We start from the raw sequence: 21,395 nt of genomic DNA on the forward strand, positions 1-21,395 counted from the left end.
CAAATAGAGTTTACAAATAGAGAATGAATACCACACTATTAGAAATGCAACTATCTCCATCCATGCTGAGGAAGCCATCACTCCGTTTGAATAAATTCATAGAATGAGTGGCTATAAGCCTATAACTTTTTCCTTAACGTCCAATTTAGGTTCAAATTACTAATCAAATGTTGTCAACAGGATTTCCAGTCCATTCCACATTATATGATCTGTTTGTAGATGTAAAACTATGTTCATTGCAAGATAATTGTTAATCAACTAAGAACCACTTTATAGGAGTTGTATTCGTTTAGGAATACAACAATTATTATTACCATACACCCTATTGCATATTTATAAATGTGTTCCTTCAGGAACATCAACATGAAAACATACAACTCCATTCTTATAAATGTGTTCCTTCAAGAACATCAACATGAAAACATACAACTCCATTCTGTCTAAGCCTTGGAAAAGTACATCACTAACTTTAATATATTATGATCTGTTCTTGAAGCCCAGTCCAGAATTTCCTACAAAGTAACTATATTCTCTCACAAGTATCTTAAGGGTCGAATATGCTAAAGGCGAGAATGCAAAAGATTTGTTGCTGCCTCAACAATGATCCCTTCACATCTACAAAGAAAATCTACAACATAAAATAATTATATCACCAAAATAGCCCACAAAATGTTAAGATGTGTCAAGGAATCTATCTGTGTCTGCTTCTGATCTTAGCGTGTAAAGTTCACCTTTACTCTGCAGAAGTACCATTAACTCTGGTAAATCTCTCTCCTTTTGTAACAAGGCTCTACAATGCAATATGAAATATTGTTACATTTAGATGTCATTTCATCATTGTAAAACGTCAGTGATAAAATGAAATTAGATGTCATTTCATCATTGTAAAACCTCATTGACAAAATAAAATAGAAATCACCTCTGTGTATCATTTAGCAACAAACAAAGAACTTCAGTGGAAGCCTAGATTTCACATATGATATATAGCTAGATTATTTGAAAAACAGTGTTAGAAATGAATTATAGGGTATGGTGACTTTGGGTCAACTTCTATATTCAGAGGCAAGACAGTGAACACAGATTTTCAAAAAAATAAAGATGATTTTTCACAAATTCAGAATTTGCTAGAGAAGGGCCAGTAATGCAACTAATTTTATGTAAAAAACGATGCCTTAACCACGGTCTACCAGCAAAATACGTACGTTTACCATTACAGGGAATCTATCTCGATATATTGTTCATAATAAAAATTTATTATGTAAATTTTCCATGCATATATATATATATGGGGAAATAATCTTAAATACACAACCAGTAAATTTCTTTCCTCTTTTTTCTGTATAATTTACAGAGTCATAATGTCCAACCCAAACTATTTTATAATTATACTTTCCATTCAAAACTTACAACATAAACTTACAACATAGTATAGACATCTTATGCTCATATTATGGAAATGCAATTGAAGGATTAGACATTGTGTTTCCAGGACCAGGGGCACTAAACCCTGACCACACAGTTGAATTAGACATTGCGTTTCCAAGAATTTTGTCAGGTTCCAAGACAATCTTCTCCATTTGATTCAGCTGCCCTATGGACGTTGGAATCTTTAACACACTATCAGTAGCGATATGCAACTCCCTCAAATGCAGAGGTACCTACAGTTCTTCCTTGGTGTCAAAAGTTTTGTGCATTGCGGGATTCGAAGACGGAATATTGAAAACCAAAGCAACATTTGCAATAAATTAAGGAAAATAAATACAACCTTATGTCAATAAATGGCCTGACTAATTACCTGAGATTGATGTTGCCATAGTGTTTTGAACTTGCTTCCCTTTATGAATAAAACTCTTAATTCCTTCATTGGAATGCTCAAAGGTATAGAGTAGTGCGGACAGTTAGACCAGCACAACCATATTGGTTCTGGTGATCTAAGTTTATGGAATTCTGGGTTGGCTCACATCAATGGTATCAGAACCCCATTTGATAGCAGAATCATATCAGGATTTTAGTTACAGTTCAAACTTCAGATTATTTACTTATATTCACCAATCTGCTTATCTTTTGAGGAATCCCTGTGCTGAAATCCCTATTATTTAGTTGTGATTTTGAGTGTTGTGCCCACTACAAATCAAAATTTCACAATCTGCTTTCCTTGATTTGCCAGTATTATCAATGAAGTTACCTCTGCTATTGCTGAATTATCACTGTTATTGCATAACTTTGTTGTTGTTGTTGTTGTTGTTGTTATGTTCAACCTGCTAGTAGTCCAGTGTTAGTGCAGTACTTGGGTCAACCTGCTATTATTACAGTGTTAGTACAGTCTTTGGGTCTAGATCAGTATTGGGCACATAATAGTCAAGTTCCTAAAAAACTAGGTTCATAACATCAAAACTGTGGTAGTTTATGATTGTCTGTTGCATCAAGTTTTGAGGATTTGCTCAGTGCCCACACAACAGACAGGAAATCTTATACCTCTAGTCTGCACTGTGCAGAGAACATAGAAATAATAAAGCATATAATAATGGATTGCATTGAGACTACACCACGCAGAAGACTGATACAAAAGACAAGAGATAGGAAAACAATAGACTTACATGTTCATTGAGACCTTGAAATTCCGATGATAGCTAGAGCAGGAGCCAGGTAAACGAAGGACCCCCGTGGACTAATGGTAACCTTGAACCAAAATATGAATGCAACAGTGTTGTTACTCCGGATACCATAAGCACAGTAGATATCACCCTTGAAGTGTCATCCTGTTATAATGGTAACTGTCATTGGAATCTTGCTATTGCAAATAGACTGCTAGCTATTTAGAGTATGAAGGAAAAATAAAGTGCAGGAAGTAAGAGAATAATATAAGCTACTTACATCACTCCCACCCATTGCTGGTAGGATAACTAACGGTATAAGAACAAGTGAACCAGCTATTGACAAGTAATGCTGAATCCCATATAGGAAAATTGGAACTGCAAGTTAATATATCCACCAATATCATAAGAAGCACAAAGGCAACAAATAACCTATTTTCTGTAGAAAGTGAATTTTGTATCACATTTTAGAACATTTTTTCTGTTTTGTTCAAGGACATTGAAGCTCACCCATGGTAACAAGTAACGTTAAATAAACATGTAAATGGAATCCAAAATATGACATCAAGATTCAAAAGAGATAAAAGTATGAAGACAAGCAACATATATAAGAAAATAATGCAAAAACTGAGTCATCTCGTCAGAAACATCAAGGTGGTGACGAAAAACTTGTAAAAAACTCAAAAACCTTGAGAAAACTTTCATTTTCTTACTTTGAAAAACCCAATACTTATATTGCTGCAAGGGGTGCAATTATCATACCTTCAAAGAATACATGCTAATAAATCATTACATCCAAATAGCCTTGTACCACCTACCAATGCTAGGGCAACTGAAACTCTTTTTCAAGAGTAAAATATAAGCTTTACTCCTTATGGTCAATGCATTATTTGACTTAAAGAACTACTATGTTATTTTAATATGCGACCAACAATTACTTTTTAATCAATATTTTGTGAATCTGACAACCAATTTCAAATAGGCATAAGCATTATCAAATTGCATATCGAAACAGCAGAAACAGAAAAGATCAGCATCCAAGAATGTACGACTGTCTATGTAACAATCCCATGCATCCTCTCATAATATTATCTGGAATGTGGTATTCAATATAGTTGCAATATGCAACGGTGCAACCTGATGCATCCTCTCATAACATCATTTGGAATGTGGTAAACTGTATAGTTACAATCATTCTCCAGTGACGGCCTAGAATGCATAATCATCTATATAGCAGTTCCATGGCAGTTAAATGCACTTTGTAGCATAGGTGTTCTTCTATATAGCAGGTCAAGGGAGTCTAAAGCAACACCTTGAAATGTATACACTAATTAGAATGCACAATGTGTAATGGTAGTTCAATGCTATCATTTGTTAAAGTCTTGAATGAGTAAACATTGATCAACTGTTACGACCCTTTAGCCAATGTAAAGGATCATTTGTGGAAGTAAATGGTACGTGGATTGATTGTGAGATTAGTATATATAGGAGATACTCTCCTGTTTATTAGAATTTGCAGTGCGATGCATCGTCATTATTCTAGTTTCCTGTCAGCAGGTACCAAGTTCAAATCTTCGAGCTAGATGCACTAATCTACACCAACAAGTTTACTAGATATGCCATGCATCCCTTGGGTTACCTTACAGGTTTTTCCTTGGGAAAAAAAAAAGCCCATTATCATCATTCTGCTTGGAATTCCTGATTCACATTTATTTTTAGCATATTCAGAATAAAATATGTTATTTTGGGCTTATAAAGCATTAAAAATGGTAGCAGAGAATTGGTGATTGATTACATCTACTCTGTAGCAGAGTTTCCACCAAAGTTCTTTGACATATGTTTTCTACTTGACCTTCGGGGTTTAATTGAGGTAAATCCAGAGAAATCTGACGAAAAAAAAGGTTTAAATTGGTACAGTGGAGTCTGAGATTTATATGAGCAAGTGTTTAAACCTCCATACAACCGAAAATATACAACAGTAAACAGAGAGAGAACTACTTACCAAGTCCAGGGGTTTCCCTTAGCTAGTATTTCATATGTGACTGCCTGGCCAACATAGCATCATCAGCATCTTGCGACTGCGACATGACATCAATCTTTGTTTCTCTCTGCACTTTAGGAACCTCATGTCGAGAGGTTGCCGTAGCCTTCACAGGATCCGGATCAGCTCCTTTCTTAACTCTGGGAACTGAAGCAGGGGGGAATGGAACAACTGGGCCAGCATTCGCAGCACTCCCATTCTCTGCCACTCTCGGTGCAGCTCTCGCCTTCTCAATTTCCTTAATACCCCCATTAGCATTCATAGCTCCTGTCTCCAGATCCACCACTCAACGAGCCGAAGGCGCCGGAGGAGGAGGCGGTGGCTTGGGCACAGCGCTGTTGGTCCCTTCATCCACATTACTTATCTCGAAATTGCCAGAGGTGCTAACAGTCTCGCCAGAGAGATTACTTCTAAATCTGATCCTCTTAGCCCAAGTCTTCAACACTTTAGGGTTGTGATTTGTATCATGGGGTAAGGGTTCTATTCTCGGTGGCCATGGTCCAGGCCTGTTCTTGCCCTGTAAATTCTGTGATCCATTCTCAGTTCCTCTAGTCTGCACTGACGCCATTGCCCTCACTAAGCCAGAAACTCCAAATGCAGCTTCACTTCATTACATGAAAACACTCAAATGTGTTTAATCATGCCATTATCTGTTTTTAGCCAGATTTCTCATATCATTCCCCGTCTGTAACTATAAATGCAGTTGGACGTCACGATCTAGGGGATGTTTTACCAAAAATTTAGAACTAATGCCATGCATCTTTATACATTGTTTCCCGTCCACCTCGAAGACATGATTATAGGACCCCAGCGTGCACAGATGTCCTTGTGAGCATTCTGGTGTCCTCCATGTTCAGTGCCATAAACTCCATAAAAAATTCAAATGCATTCCAAACGCATTTTCCTGAAATTCTGGCGTAAAAGACTCCGGCGCGCACAAATGTCAGTGGAAAGCAGAAGGGTGGTGCTTGTTCTCCGAAATTGCTGAGAATAAACAGAAATTGCACAACACATATGAACAATTTCCGGCTGAATGCCCGCTGAATGTGGATGCCAGGTATCAACATTAGAAGCAAAACGACGACGAAAGTCTCTTTCAAAGGAAGACCTATCGGCCTAATTATCACGTGGATGGCAGTTTGTTTTTATTATGATACGCGTGGTGGCTTTGGGTGGCAGGACCACACACGTGGCCGCCTTACCCAAGCCCCACCGTATCAAGGGCTGCGGTCAATGGTTCATGCCATATCCACATCCCAACTTATACCATGCAAACGGTTCCACGGTTTTGGGTTTATTAATAAAAAAAAAAAAATATATATATATATATATATATATTATGGTTTTGTTTAACCATATATTTGTAACCACCATGTTAATCATGGCATACGTTGGTTCCATATTTCCATACGTTGTTTTCATATGGTATTTAATATAACCCTTTTGACATATGCCACGTAGCTTATACGTTGGTTTTTCTTGTTATATGGGATATATGGGTGTAACCATATTATTATATGGTTGTATATATATATTTTGGGTTTGATTTTTCTATATAGTTATTTTAATAACTATAAAACAAAATTTTTTATATAGTTATTTAATAACCTAAAATGATTTTTTTGTTCTCCTGTGCAGGTCTAGAAGGCCACTGGAGGGATGTCAAGTGTCAAGCTGCCATGTGGGTCCCACGTGCTCACTGGGATGCCATGTGGCGCACTATGGGCCCCATTTTTCCTCTGCCATACCAATCTTTGGGGGGCTCTATCTTTTGCATACGAGCTCATAGTGACGAATCGTTTGCACCAACGCGATCAGGAAGACGAGCCCTCTCAACTGATGCCATCAACTACTCCTTCTGCCATTTTTAATTTCGAGCCTTTATCCATCCTTCATGTCTTGAGATCCTCCTAGATCAAAAGGTGTTAGGAACTCTTCCTTTCCCAAAGTGTTGCTCAACCTTTAATTTGGAGATCTCAGAGGCTAATGATTCTATCATCTTGGTCATTTTATCGATCTTGGGATCAGAGGATGATGAAGACTTGCCCCTTTGTCTCCTTTTATCAGCATTCCCCTTGAGCTTCTCTGCAGCCATGATGTTTGATTCTACTTCCAAGGCTGCATCCTGCATATCAGTCAAAGAAGCACATCGCCTCTCCCTCAATAGTAAACAGAAGTCAAAATCAAAGGCACTGGCATAAATGAGTCTAGCAGAGGTAGTGGTGGGTTTTACTTCAGCTAGTATCTTGCTGTAGATGCAGTTAAATCTCTTATTAAAATCAGACAGCAACTCACCATTTTCCCTCTTTAAGTTCCCAAACTCAGTGTGGTAGTAGAGGAGATCCTTCTTATCCCCCCAATGCTTTATAAATGCATCATCTAAAGCCTCAATATCTGCTATAGATCTTGGGGTTAGTTCTCTGAACCATATTTTAACCTCTCCATCTAGGCTTTGGACAAATACTCTCATCCAGACATCATCTTCACTAATGTCCAGGTTATCAGAATAGCTATAGAATGATTCAAGGTGTTCTTCAGCTGAAACACCCTTAGTCCCAGTGAACTTAGGCATATACCTTTTATATTCTCTAATAGGCATGGCATTCAAAGGAGTAGGCAGTATTAGAGGTCCATACCTAGTAGCTATGATTCTTTCCATTCTGGTAGGTGCTTGTGGACCTGCCATAGCTGTGGTGGCTAAAAGAGTACTAGAAGTCTGAATGACAGAGGGCTAAGGAGTGATTGATAGGACAAAAGGAGTATGATTGATGGGAGGTGAGGTTTCCTTTGCGCTTACAACAAAAAGAGAACCTAAAGAATAAGGAGCTTTATGAATTTTGAGATTTTTTCTTCATTGCTAGTATTAGATGCTATACTCTCAACATGTATTTGTTTTATTATAGGCCTTTCTTGAAGAGATATAGAATATTGTTTAGGTTTACCTAAACCTGATGCTCCTTTCTGCAATACTTTTCTTTCTTTGATGATCTTTTCAGGGTCAAGTACTAGGTCAGCTTGTGACTTCTGAGGATTTCTCTGAGTATGCCTCAGAAACTGAGCCAAAACTATGAAGTGGAGTCGCCAAGAGTTTCAGCCTCCAGTAGAGTCACTAGATAGATGATTACAACCAGAAATGTGCCCAGACTTTGTCTATCATCAAAGATGGATCTTTGTCGTTTCCCAAGGAAGTTGAGCTTCAATTTCCTCTCCCCAGCAACGGCACCAATTATGTTATCACTCCAGGAAACTCTCCTAGGTTGCAACTCGGAGATGCCTGGTAACATATAATCTTCAATATTGTTCTCTGAACTATTGGAATAAATGATGGTTTGGATCAAGCTAGATAACCATTTCAACTATGTTTTTACTCAAGACATGCATGAACACCCTCAACTTACAAGGCTTTAGACCATTAATGCTCAATAGTTTGTAGATTTAATGAATGGATGGAGAATACTGACCATACTAGCAGATGCATATATAAACACATATGAATGGCTAGCTAAAGGCAGTAAAAGAAGCTTGCAAATCTAATTTATCAACACAGAGATAAGATGACAGTTATCTGGCATTAGATAAAGAAGAAACATGAACAACCTGTTCAAGATCAAGCTTAGAACAAAAAAGAAAATGGACATTGAACATATAACAACAAAAGAAGCTTATATTGCTAATGAACGAAGATGAGAAGCTTGAGTAGCAAAGTCTCAATAGCCTCCAGAAGTTGAACCCTTGTTACATTTAGTTTTCAACCTTTTATAGGCCTTTTGCAATGCTCCTGAGCTCTCAAAGGCTCAAAGTCTTAATCTATCTTCTCTGTCCCTTAACTGTTTAATGCCTTGACTAGGCAAGCATGGGCTCGGAGGTTCCTTCTTCTGACAGAAGAGTAACTGCTTTCTGGTATGTTTGTTGTGTTGTCTAGGAGCTCCCTTGTGCCAGAGATGCCCATAATGTTTTTTTTTATGAGCTGCGTTGGGTTGTTGATGCACAGTGTTGCTCCATGACTTCTTTGTCGTTTTGGGATGAGTTGCGTGTGTTGTGGCCCTTCCTATTCCCCTTCCAACCTTCTGTCTCTATCTCCCGGCCTTTGTTAGGTAATGGAATGGGTCCGTGTGCCTCTAGAATCCTTTCAAATGCTTAACAATGATTACTTTCCATTAACACAGAGCAACGCTACCATATTGTGGACTTCTGCTAAAAATAATGGTTGTTTATGTTTTAAACGGAAAATTGGTGCAACATTGAGAAATCCCGCCCATCTATGTTCTTTTCGGACTTCAAAAGTCCTCAAAAATGATTTATTCCTTTATTGGGTCTGGCCTTTGGGTCGCTGTCACCTATCGCAGATGGCCTGGTCCCTTTGTTCCCTTTGTATTTTGAAATACTTGAAAAACACGGGAAATACATGAAAAAGGCCTCCCTCCGGACTTCAAATATTATAGATTTCATTCCTGAACCCTTTCGGGTCCGGGCTTCATCGCTATCGGCGCTACCAAGTTCCCCTTTGTATTTCATTATATAATGAAATACATTGAAAATGCATTGACACTGGACTTTCTGTGGACCTAAAATATTATCAAATAATATTTAGAATATCGTCGGGTCCGCATCATCGCATCGCACATATGAAGGTGGAAAGGCTTCGTCCCTTGGTTTCCCCGATTGCGATCCGCCAATGCGATGTGGGCCGTCGATCTGCACACGCGATCGATGGTCCATGTTTAATCAGCGATCGCAATCGCTCATTCCATACTGTCTGCACCGATACCTCCGTCGATGCGACCTGCCGATCCGATCATCGGCGATCGCTGATCGACGGTGTCTTGCGCCGATTACTATTGCCTGCTTGTGCCGATTGCGATTTTCCGCTTAGATCTGGGCCGTTGATCGGCCAGATCTAACGGCTGTTGTGCTTTGACTGTGTATGCCCCCAATACTTGGTTTTTCACTGATTTTTCAGTGTTTTAGCCTCCCGATAGTGTATTTCTGCCCTTCCAAGGGCTCTCCTCTTGCGCTTATTTCAATCTTTGGATGATCTTAAGCAATATTTGAAGACTTCAAGAGCATATATTGATCCATTGGCATGATTTTAAGCAAATTTGAAGACTTTGGGGCATATTTGGATCCATTTTTGGGCCATTTTCCAACAAGGCTAACATCCCAGACATGCAAAATGTACACACCCGTTCTTCCCAAGCTTCTTTAGGCCTAGGCATTTTCCACTGTCTTGTTTCACACCGAAGTTGATGCGAGTTGGTTCTTAATTGAGCAATAAGAATCTTTGCCCTCCATGGTATGCTAGCTCCAATGAACTCTTTTTGTTGTATATCACATGTAGGGTTGAATTCGTCAATGTAGTAATTCTTCTTTCTACCCAACTCTTTTCCCCATACCTGTTTATGAAACTTTTCCATAACCAAATTCTTTAACTCCTTGTTATTTGTGGGACAAGCAATGAGGTAGATATTCCATTTTTGCATCCATGAATAGTTTTGTTTCATCCATGTTTTCTTTCTTTCACTCATGCCTTCATTTAAGATAACATTAGGCCATATACCTACTCCCATTTGTTAAATTATTTTTAGATATAGTTTTGTTTCATCCATGTTTTCTTTCTTTCACTCATGCCTTCATTGAATATAACATTAGGTCATCTACCTACTCCCATTTTCTCAATTATTTTTAGATATTTTATGAGCCACACAATAGAAATTGCTTCGATGGGAGTCGCTCTTGTTTCACTCAACATTATCTCACAAGGTAAGAAATTTTTATTTGAACTTGTTCATGATCAATTTTCTCAATTTGTTTCCATTTTGAGACGGGGTGTTGCTAGCCCACAATTCACACTCATTAAAAATAATAATGAGGAACTTATTAGAATTGGAATAATCTCAAATCCCTAGGAAATTGGTGGGCAAGAGCCAGGTGACACAATTCTAATTTTTTAAATTTATTAAAAGTCAATGCGACCTAACAAACTCTTTAATACACTAAGCACTTGATAAGCATTAACACTAAGCATATGTTGAGCATATTCCCTTGAGAATCAATCTAGGCCCTCAATTAAAAAAAGGTCAACATACCCTCATCCACCTTAAGTTGAAATAAGAAACCTTCGCCAAAAAAATTAAAAATGGCCCATGGCATTGAGAACCCATGGTATTTATGTGGAATGTAGCCTATTTAAAGGGAGAAATTAAACCAGCCTAGATCCATCTTAACTCAAGATCTATCAAACACGGAGAGGGATCAAATCTCTTGATATGCAAGTCTCTTTTAGACTAAAAAAAGATTTTATCCCTCTCAGCTCTTCATAGATCCAACGTTAAGATGGATCTAGGTTCGTTATATCATAGCCTAATATGGAAGAGATGTTGTAAATATTAATAAATTAATACCACAGTTTAAATATTATTTTTAAAAAACTGGTCGTTAATATAGTCGTTACTTTAAAAAAAAATTAATATCATAATCTAAATATTATTGTTAAAAATAGTCGTTACTTGAAATTATGGTCTCTACATTGCTCTCTATTTAAACCTTTGCCATGATCTGACTCATCTCTACATTGCTCTCTATTTATGTGATTTCTACTGAAAGACTTTTCTTAATTCATTATGGATCACAAAAGCGTGAATTTAGAAAATATCTTGTCCTGTTATGTAAACATTTTGACTAGGTCAAATTACATTAAAAAAAATAAAAAAAAATTAATGATAATAATTAAAATAAGGTTGAGCCAAAATAGTCAATATACCATTTACTGTTTTTAGGTTGTAAGTTTTGACAACTCATGGTTTTTCCAGAAATAATCCATCTTAACTTTGGATCTACTAAGAGAGGGATCAAATCTCGTGAGGTGCAAACCTATTTTAGACTGAAAAGGGATTTGATCTCTGGACTCTTAGTAGATTTAGAGTTAAGATGAATTTAGATTGACTTATCTCAAATTAGTTAATTATAAAAATGTCATATCAACATTTGTCATACCCGACATGTGTTATTGGCCCATGATATTGTAACAAAGACTATTTATAAGTTAATCATTTTCGTGATAAAGTGGAGTGAATCTCCATGAGTCAGAGTATTATTACATGTTTTTCAAAATGTACATATGTTTAACCCATATATTAATTCTTTTTATAATTATTAATAATAATAGCTTAAACTAAAGTTATAATTTAATTATTTTTTTATGATTTTTTAAATTTGGGCAATGCCACATGTATCATGCAATAAGCATTTTGATGCTTATCATGGATTGTTGTTTATCGACATACACCATTTAATTTATATGGTTATGCTAGTCAATACCACATGCCCAAAAAACTTAATTCATTTCATATAAAATAAAAATAACTTTATGGTATTCTCCCATAGTATTGGTCGATGGTATTCATGTGGAATATAGGCTATTTATTAAAGGGTGAAATCAAACCATCCTAGATCCATCTACACTCCATATCTACCAAGCTCAGAGAGGGATCAAATCTCTTGAGATGCAGATCTCTTTGAGAGTGAAAAGAGATTTGATCCCTCTCCATACTTGGTAGAATATAGGCTCGTAATTATTGTGATGATAGGCACTTTTAGAGATGCAATGTATTGTAAACATTTTGAGTGGCTTAAAAAAAAAAAAAAACAATAATTATAAATATCAATAAAACATTTTGATTTTTATAAAAAGTTTTAAGCATAAATAACAATGATAATTTTTTAATCCATGCTTTTTAAACCACATAATGTGGTTCATCAGCAAGACCAATATGGAAAGACTGATCTCATAATGTAAATAAATAATGCAGAGATGCAAAGATTAATTAAGAGATAAGCCCTGAGGGTTAGCTCAATTGGTCGAGTATCCATGGCATAAGCACCTCGCTATGAGAGGTTGCAGGGTCAATTCAAGGTAAATTTTCTTTGACACCCTCGAGGTTAGACTTCGATATGAGCTGACGGGACTAATCCCTTCAGGATCTACCCCAAAACGTTTACGTTTCTGTGGATGTAGCTATCTCTCTAATCCATGAACCACATCCAAAAAATATATATATATTAAATAAGATATATCAAAATAAAATAACAAAAAAGAATATATATATATATATATATATATATATATATATATATATATATATAACATTAACTTTATTACGGAAATTTGTAAAAGGAAAAATAATAATAATAATTAATATATGAAAAACCAAACAATATTTTATAATTAAAATATAAAAATATGATAATTATAAAAATATTTATCATAGTAAAAAACATATATTAAAAGATAAATAAGATATATCAAAATGAAATGAAAAAAAACAAATATATATATAACATGAAATATTTATTAATGTATATAAAAAAATGTATTATAACATAAACATATAATAAACATAAACAAAATTATGTACATCTATTAATAAACATAAATATATGATAAAAACAAAACTAAAAATAGTAACATATATATACAATAATGTATTCTAACATAGTTTATATATATATATGATAATACAATTTGAACTAATATGATATATCATTAAAATAAAATGAAAGAAAATAGGATAAATAACTAAATAAAAACAAGAAAGAATTAAAATAACATATATCAAAGAACATTTTATAAATAAAACATAAAAATAAGTATCAAAAAGTAAGAAAATATATATTAAAAAACGAATATTTAAATAAATACATGTATATATGATTTAAATAGAATTATAGGAACGTCATAATATATATGTAAATGAATATATAAGTATAAATATATAAAGTCATGTGGTTGTGGTTCAATAGTTAGATGGGGAGGTTTGGTCTATATAGGTTTTGTGTTCAATTTGGGGAGGTTTGGTCCCTATAAGTTTTGTGGTCCAATATTGAGCATAATTATGTACGCCTCAGAGTTGAAGAAATTAAAAAATAAAAATAAAATTAAAGAACAAATAAAATTAAGAGTTGAAAAATATAAGAAACAACAATGAATTAAAATAAGAGCTAGTAAATATATAAAAAGGCACACACATTAAAAAGACCATAAAATAACACACATATTAAAAAGACACGCGCGTATAAAAAAGACCATAAAGAATTTTACCTAAATAAAATCAATTCAAATTAAAACTATATGACAAGAAAGTAGGAACATGATAAGAATAACACAATGAATAACTAAGAAAAATGAGGTATTATGAAAATGAAATAGAAATAACGGAATATATCACATTAAATAAGATAAAGAAAGGGAACAAGGAAGATCCAACCACTGCTAATATTCCAACCATAGTCCCTATTCAAAGTACTAGTGCAACCACATTAAAAATATTAATGTGGTTGATATAGTCCAAAGCTTCATAAATATAACAAAAAAAACTATTTCAACACAAAGAATGCCTTACCAATGCACACATTTATCTTATTAACCATGTATAAAAAGGTTATGGGTCAACTTTAACTTGAAAAGAAAGGAATTACACATCTTATTGTAAAATGAACCATCTTGCTAAATAAAATTTAGTTATATATCAATTTCTCCATCTAATTAGAATATGAACTTATTAGAATAGAAATAATCTCAAATTCCTAGGAAATTGGTGGGCGGGGAGCCAGGTGGCATGAATATATTTTAACTTTGACATGAATCTGATTTAGCTTAGAAAAAAAGGAATTACACATCTTATTGTAAAATGGACCATTTTTCTAAATAAAATTTGCTTATATATTAATTTCCCCGTCTAATTAAAATATGAACTTATTAGAATTGGAATAATCTCAAATCCCTAGGAAAATGGTGGGTGGGGAGACACATGGCACGAATATGACGTTTTAAATTTATTAAAAGGCAATGCAACCTAATAAACTCTGTAACACACTACAACCACTGATATGCATTAAGACTAAGCATCTGTTGAGCATATTCCCTTAAGAGTTAATCTAGGTCATCAATTAAAAAAAATCAACAAATTCTCATCCACCTTAAGTTGAAATAAGAAGCCTTCGACAACTAGATCTTTTTTCGATTTCTATGGCCTCCCTAAACTTTCAACGATGGAAATGATCAATCTTGGAATGACCTGGGACACTTCTATACAAATGTGGTGTTTTGTTGTCTCAACATGTTCGACCAAAGCTGAGGAGTGAGTCCTACAATGTTTGATTCGAATATGTGCTCCTGAATCCTTTGTCTTATGGAGCGGTCAATTTTTCCAATGAAGGGGACCCCACATGAGCAAGAAATTACATAAACATCTTTCAAATATTTAGGGTCCACATGACCTTTGACCGATCTAAGGGAGTTTTGAATAGTGCTCAGGCGCCTAAAGGTAGAAGATACCTTGTGTTTCTTGAGCAATCTTGTCGGTGGTTCCTTGAATAAAAGGAATTTGAACTTTGGTAACCCAATATCTTGGCTCTTTCCTCCATTGCTTGCCTTAAGATATCTTTGAGATGTAGGTGCTTACTGTTCGAATACTTTAAGAAGATGAGATTTCTCATTATCTAGGTGACTTTCATTCGAAACCCTTAAAGCATGAGTAGCTAGAGTGTTGAGAACTCCAAGCTTTTGGGTAGGGTAATAGTGGGAATTGACATGTAGATATTGCTCAATGTGAGTCTTTTTATGATAAACTTGGTGAGAAAAAGAACAATCAACTTTCTTTGAAACAAGCACGTCAAGAGCCGGGGATAAAATAGTGTCTAAACCCATTGTTTCTATGTAAAGCAGTGGAGTTGAGCCAAGAGCTTGTAAAAAGGACTTTTCCATAATCCCACAGAGCCTAGTTGAGTTGACGAGAGCTCACAGAGATGTAGCCCAAGAGTTTGGGGTGAACTCCAAATTAATATTGTTGTTTTGTGTGTTTTTTATTGTTGCATTGTCTTTACTACTTTATTTACTCTTATATGTATTTATGTATCAGTTTGAGCACATTAAATTACAACACATAAACAGTTTTAATAAACAACACCAATATACACCTTCTGTTCAAGTACATATTTAATTCTGCACTAGTTAATCATAAAGACTTGGGAATGATTTAAGCTTTGGGAGTGGGAGAGGTTCTTGTAAGTTAGACAAGAAGCCTAAGTGCCCTATTTTCATATCAGGTGGTATCAGAGCTTAAGATTGATTAACCACACCTTCAAAGGAGGTTATATCAGAATACTTGATTGACAGAACAAAGATTGCTTGTCTGAAAGGTGTTTGGGCAGTCAAGGATTGATTGTTTGATTGATGTATGCTTGTTTGACTTGAAAGGTGTTCAAGCAGTAGCAAGGATTTTGTTGTTTGATTGATTGTAAACTGACTGTTGTTTGATTTTGCAGAGGGGAAAGCTATTGATAACTAAGTCCAGGAGAGGACAAGAAGGAAGAAGGGTTGAAGGCATTCTTCTTATCCCAAAGGACCTCAAAGCAATCCTTGAAGCACAAGAGGTTTGTTGCAAAAGGTTGCTTGAATAAGCTCTTTGTTAATCTTGTTTGAAGTTATTTGTTCATTTTGATAATGACTACTTCTACAATTGAGTCCTCAAATCCTTCCTTCATCACAAGATTCTTTGATGAAGACAAGAAGCAAGACTTATTCACCATGATAGATATGGTGAGAGAAATGTATGAGGATGGAAGGAAGAGTAGCATACTTAGAGAGCAGTTGAATTCCATGAAAGAAGAGTGTTTCCAGGAAAACAAGTGCCTTTTCGATCTGCTAGTCCCACTAAGACGGGTAGCTATCTTAGAAACAAACAATCAAAGCAAATTATGATTTCCTTTATGTACGATAGATAAGAGAGAAACAAAGAGTACCAACCTAAATCTTCCGCTTGGCTCCTTGCTTGTTTCCTCTCTCCCTTGATAGAGCTTGCCACTCCTCTCCTACTTGTCCTTCTTTAGAGAATACCTGTAGAGGAAAAGCAAAAAAACACCATCAAAGCATCTCGATTTATAATACCATAAACAATGCAGAATCAGAAAAACATTGACCATACAATTGCATTCACAAATAACAAGATTCACAAATACACAATTATATGGAGGAAAACTCAAATAACTTTATTAATAGTAGAATAGAGGATTACAACCCAGCTATTTGATCCAGCATCATCCTCCCAGCATCAAAGCCCTCTTCACCTCATGAAAAGCAAGATCACCCAACAATACAATGTCTCTTCTCAAAGATAAACCAACAGCGCTTCCCTACAAATTACAAAATTCCAGCCCCTAGATCTCTCAGATGAGGGATCCATATATATATGTCTTTCAAGGGGGTGAGTCAGCTCCGGGTTTTTTATTAGTGTCATTCCACTGATAGTTCTTGGTTCCACTTGGAGATTTCATTAATCTCTTACTCATCCCTAGGCGAATTCAGAGAGGCAAGTGTCATAGGAGAAGTTTCTAGAATATTCTATGAGCATCCACTTAGCAAATTGTCTCTGCCATTTGTCTATTCCCACTCATTGCACCCCACAGAAGGCTCTTTTAGTATGCATCACACCTGGCTAATGTAGCATCCAGTATGCATCGCACCTTGACCATGGAGCAGTCAGTATGGTCCAATTTTGGCCAGTTCTAAGTGGTTTTTCAGGTAGAACTTCTGGAAAATTATGTAATCAGTTGACCATGATCCTTTAGGGTATGAAACAACACTTTTAGGGGTTAAAGAGCCCTTGCTTTATCGACATATATTATTGGGGTTTCAGTGCCCAAATATGTCTATAACAGTTGCCCCCTAAAGCATGAGTCGTAAATCTTCTGATGTCAAGTGAAATTATTTATCATGAGAATCAGAGGTATTCAAACTGGAAGGTGACCTATATAAGATACAATACAATACATCATCATCATATTATTTTCATGATCTAGCTGAGGTGGGCATTCCCATGCTCAGATTTTATAAATTCATTTTCATGTACATGGAACAGATAACCGTCTACGGCTACAGACTGGTGATTCTTTATATGTAGAGTCATCATCCCTTAGCTTGGATGATCATTTGTGCAACTTCTGTGTATATTTGATGTCTTTATTCTCCTGGATATATCGCAGCCCAAATGGATGAAACTAGATCTGGGGTCTTCAAACGCGTTCAATCTTCGCCTGATGTACAAGTCAATCCATATGAAAAGATGTTCTGGAGTCGAACATGGAAAGACATCACCTGATTACCAGCCAATTATTTAAGCTGTTAACAGGCGGGAGAGGAATCACCGATAATGATATTGACCCTCAAGGTACTACAGTACAATTCACATGGTGTGAATACATGAGTCAATGTCAAACACCATGAAAAATCTTTCGGTTGAAGGCCATTGATGTACACCTGTCGCCGGAAGTGAGAAAACTTGCCATTGAGGCATGCAAGCTTCAAAGTACTGAAAGGGTTGTTTCTAAGTCAACATCTTGGATAATGAGCTGATGTCGACAAGAAGTGACTCGTCGTAGGAGGGCCTTGACGTATCCCACATCTACGATACGAAATGAAGCAAATGATTTTCTGGAGGTGAAAATGATCTAATGATACAAGGTTCAAGAATGACGGTCACGAAAAATGGAGGGTGAAGGTATCGCAGTGGATGAGGCGTTAGTTGGGAGGTGAATTCTCTGAATGACTTCTCTTGAACATGTCGACGACACTGAAATGGATTGGTAGCATTAACCCCAAAAGATGGATGGTGTAGAGGACCAATGGTGATATGACCGATGAACGGAATAACCCAACCTGACTCAATCATGGTGATGGAGTGAAAGTGTCAAGTTCAAGAGTGACCTGCTACTAATAAAGTTCTTCTAGTTTTCTTCCCTTTTTTCCCCAATCATTGCTGACCTATACCTCTTTATTTTTGTCAAGCTTGAGGAGGATAACATATGCTTGTTCTATAATTTTCCCTTCGGGCAAACCTATCACTATGTTTTAGTGAGCCTAGTGACAGTGAAACTCGTTCTTGTCTAGGTGGACAAGTTTGTCGCTATTATTTTAACGAGTTTAACAACAAAGATAACTCGGTGATTTTCATGTTTAGAGAGTTTGAAAATGGATGCAAATGAAACTCCAGTAGTCGTTTTTCATATCATAATGCCTTAAGTCCAAAAAATTATAAAATAACACAAAAGGGATGACTTTTCGATCGCTTTAGCGAGCCGAAACAGACAAGCGCTCGATCTTTTGTTTGATGATCCCTCCGGTTCCAAAAGATTAAAATGTACAGGAGGGATGGTGCTTCCCTTTACTTTAACGAGCTGGAAAGGCCAATAGCTCGGCAATCTTTTCATATTTAACGAGTCTAAAAAGAGCTTAAAAGAAACTCGTTTTTGAGGAACAAGTGATGTTTTCGGGTAGCAGCTGGTTCCAGGTAAGTTTGGAACTTCTCAAAACATGGCAGTGTGAAGAGGGTGGCTAACAGAATCACTTGTCGCAACTGTTCCTCAAAAGGGTAAACAATCAAGTGGAAGCGCATGATCGGTCAAAAGAATGGAGGTGATGGAAGAACACAACCAAGGTTCAAAAGGCTGATAGCAAGGCAATCACAAAGGTCATTTACTGAAGGCGGGTTTATTTTTTAATGAGCTTGAACCTTGTGCCAACATGTGCTCAGTGGCAGGTTTATTTTTTAACGAGCTTGAACTTTGTGGAAACATTGCTCGTGCCAGTCGTTTAAAGATGTCTCTTGTTAGTAGGTTCATTTTTTAACGAGCTTGCACCATGCGAAACTTTGCTCATTTCCTTTTCATGCAGGCTAGAAACGACCAAACTACAGAGCTAACTACACTAAAAGCTAAGGAACTACTGAGGTTAGGTAGGATAGTTTTGTCTTTCGTTTAGATAAAACAGTTCCTTTGCTTTGTCTGCGCGCCACCGACAAAGGTGAATGGTGGATCAGACCATTCACGTAACCTAAGAAGTTGAACTAAAAAGCTAAAAAACGCTAGAAAGCTAAAAAATGAAATTGGTTGCCTTTTGCTTGCATAAAAAGGGTTGCATGCCCCCAGGTATGAAGAAAAGGAGAGTTTCCAGGTTACCATATGGAAGTCCTTGCGGTTAGGCAGGATCGTTTCTGTCTGTGGCTAGAAAAAAACACTTCCTTGGCTCTGCCCATAGACAAAGGTGAATGGTGTGAGCTTCCAATCACATAACCTATGAGGAAATAAATGTTTCAGACTGATCCCAAATCCTACAAGGAAATGGTGTTTCAGACCAATCATATAACCTACAAGGAAATCTATCTTTTCAGTTGGGTTTGTTTGCTGAAGCAGACCAGGGTGCATGCCCCCTAAGCTTCGTTACATTCACCGGACTACTTGCCGCAATCAAGTGGATGGAATGAAGGTTGAAGAGACATTCTTGACGCAAAGAGACCATTCAGGGATGATGTTTGACTTGTAGCTGTGTTTGAACCGAGAAATGAAAGTTGGTCGATAAGCTGTACCATTCTGCCTTCATGTGGGAAACACATCACTCGAAAGAGTGTGGAAACAATAGCTTCCATGCTATAAACATAGTCATGCCCAAGGAGTAGATTGTAATCTAATGGCCCTTGGACTACCATCACGTTCAAGTGAACAGTTTTCCTTTTCAAAGTTATTGGCAACTTCGGAAGGATCCCTAATGGTCGACTGGTTCCTTTGTTAAAGCATGACAAATTTTGTGTCTCAGGCAGAGGCAATGGCAAACCAAGCGCTTTCCAAGAAGTTGAGGAAAGGATGCTCACTGAAGCCCCTTCATCTATGATAGTGCCAGACACGATCATTTTGTACACTTGTACTATGATCCGGAATGGTACACTAAATGGAAGGCGGGGTCTTGCTAGTTTATTCCAATCGAAGGAAACGACTAGACTACTTGGAGGAGGTACTGATGAATGGTTGGATGAACCTCCTGAACTGGGGAATTTTCCGCCTGTTGTAAAGAAATGGGTGGATTGCCCCCAAGTTCATCAAACTCTGTATTAACAAAAAGAATTTGAACGGTGTCATTCTCATTCTCTTTGGAAATTGTATCATTCGAAGGTAGACCTTCTGACGGCAAGACTGGGTCAACTGCCATCTCGACCTGTTGACTTTGGTCCGGTATGGACTCAGAAGATTTACTTTCAATCATAGGCATTTCAACCGACAATTGAGTTATGTCAGTCAGATTTTCAACTAGCGATGGACTTGGAAAGCATTTCTGGTATCCAAGAGGAAGTCGCTACGGTGAAGCAGGACGGTTATCCAAGACACTTTTGGATTCGTCTAGAAAAGGACAATGGTGAAGAGCATGATCACCTTCACACAACCTACAAGGAAATCCGACCTTTCCTTTATGTCCATTGACTTCATTTTCACTAATTGATGGTGTGTTGTCAACCTGATCGCCAGAGGTTGATGGCACTGGATAATGCGAAAGGGGAGACCATTCTCTCAAGATCCGTGAAATGTAAGGACAATCCCGATGAAAATGGTTTCCTTTGCAAATTATGCATGGAGATCTTGGTTTGAAAAGTCCGGTGTGCGGATTTTCGCCAGATGATGCATGGTTGCCTCCTTGTTTGACTGACTTCTTCTTCTTCTCCTCCTTCCCTTTCTTCTTCTTCTCAGCTACTTGGTTTTTAGTATCACTAATTTCACCAAGCGAAGAGGAAGAAGGAGAGGGAGAAAAAAACAAAGTAGAAGGTGAAGGGACAACATCAGTATCATCTGGTTGTTGATTTGATTGCTGAGGAATTACAGTGTTTTGAGCGACAAAGGTTGAGAATAGCCATACTGGCAGGCCAATTGTGATTCCTGGAAGG

The 21,395-nt window shown here is 36.7% G+C and overlaps 1 long non-coding RNA gene across 2 annotated transcripts; it reads right to left on the bottom strand.

The window, feature by feature from the left end:
- Positions 1 to 1,356: 1,356 nt before the first annotated feature.
- On the bottom strand, positions 1,357 to 5,598 carry LOC149222829 (uncharacterized). Of its 2 annotated transcripts, none has more exons than XR_016248929.1 (4): positions 4,597 to 5,598; positions 2,875 to 2,972; positions 2,598 to 2,759; positions 1,357 to 1,658 (listed from the first exon to the last, which is right to left on the bottom strand). It is a non-coding gene; the product is annotated as an uncharacterized LOC149222829 (long non-coding RNA). The 2 variants fall into 2 exon arrangements; XR_016248930.1 differs by lacking the exon at positions 4,597 to 5,598 and adding an exon at positions 1,796 to 2,297 and having other exon boundaries at positions 2,875 to 3,138.
- Between the last annotated feature and the right edge of the window lie 15,797 nt (positions 5,599 to 21,395).

The sequence above is a fragment of the Pinus tabuliformis genome, chromosome Q (genome assembly GCF_031772625.1).
Source record: "Pinus tabuliformis cultivar Carrire ecotype Pingquan chromosome Q, CPIR1, whole genome shotgun sequence".
Classification (NCBI taxonomy): domain Eukaryota; kingdom Viridiplantae; phylum Streptophyta; class Pinopsida; order Pinales; family Pinaceae; genus Pinus; species Pinus tabuliformis.